The sequence below is a fragment of the Eimeria mitis genome, genomic scaffold, assembly GCF_000499745.2.
Source record: "Eimeria mitis Houghton genomic scaffold, Emh_scaff3017, whole genome shotgun sequence".
In the NCBI taxonomy this organism is placed as follows: domain Eukaryota; phylum Apicomplexa; class Conoidasida; order Eucoccidiorida; family Eimeriidae; genus Eimeria; species Eimeria mitis.
The window spans coordinates 4,881-5,534 of NW_013571362.1; positions in this window are offsets into that span (position 1 = coordinate 4,881).

Below are 654 nucleotides of genomic sequence, written 5' to 3' on the forward strand. Positions count from 1 at the left end.
GGGGGTGATTGATGTGCAGCAACTGCAGCAGCAATAATAAAAATAATAAAAATAAAAAAAATAAAAATAATAAAATTTATTTAATTATATAAAATAAATAAAAATAAAAATAAAAAAATAAACAGAAAAAGAATTTTTATAATTAAATAAAAAAGTAATAATAAACAAATACAACAACAATAATAGTAAATAATATAGTTATGTTAATAAATAAAAATAAAAATAAAAATAAAAATAAAAATAAAAATAAAAACAATAAACAAAAACAATAAAAATAAATAATAAACAAAAACAATAAAAACGAAAATAATAAAGAAAGATATAAAAACAACAAAAGAATAAAGACAACCAGAAATAAAAACAAAAACAAAAACAAGAAACAAAATATAAAAAAAAAAATAAAAAAAAAAAATAATGAGTAAAAGCAAAGACAACAAACAAAACAAAAAAACAATAAATAAAAAATAAAATAAATAAAAATAAAATAAAAAAAAAAAAAATAAAAAAAAATAAATAAAATAGAGAAGGTACCGGCTTTATAATAAGTGTGTCCCGCCATAACAAGATGAAAGCATCGTTTCCTTTGCTGCTGCTGCTGCTGCTGCTGCTGCTGCTGCTGCGGGGCTAGCTGCAGACAAGCTGCTGCTTGTTCTA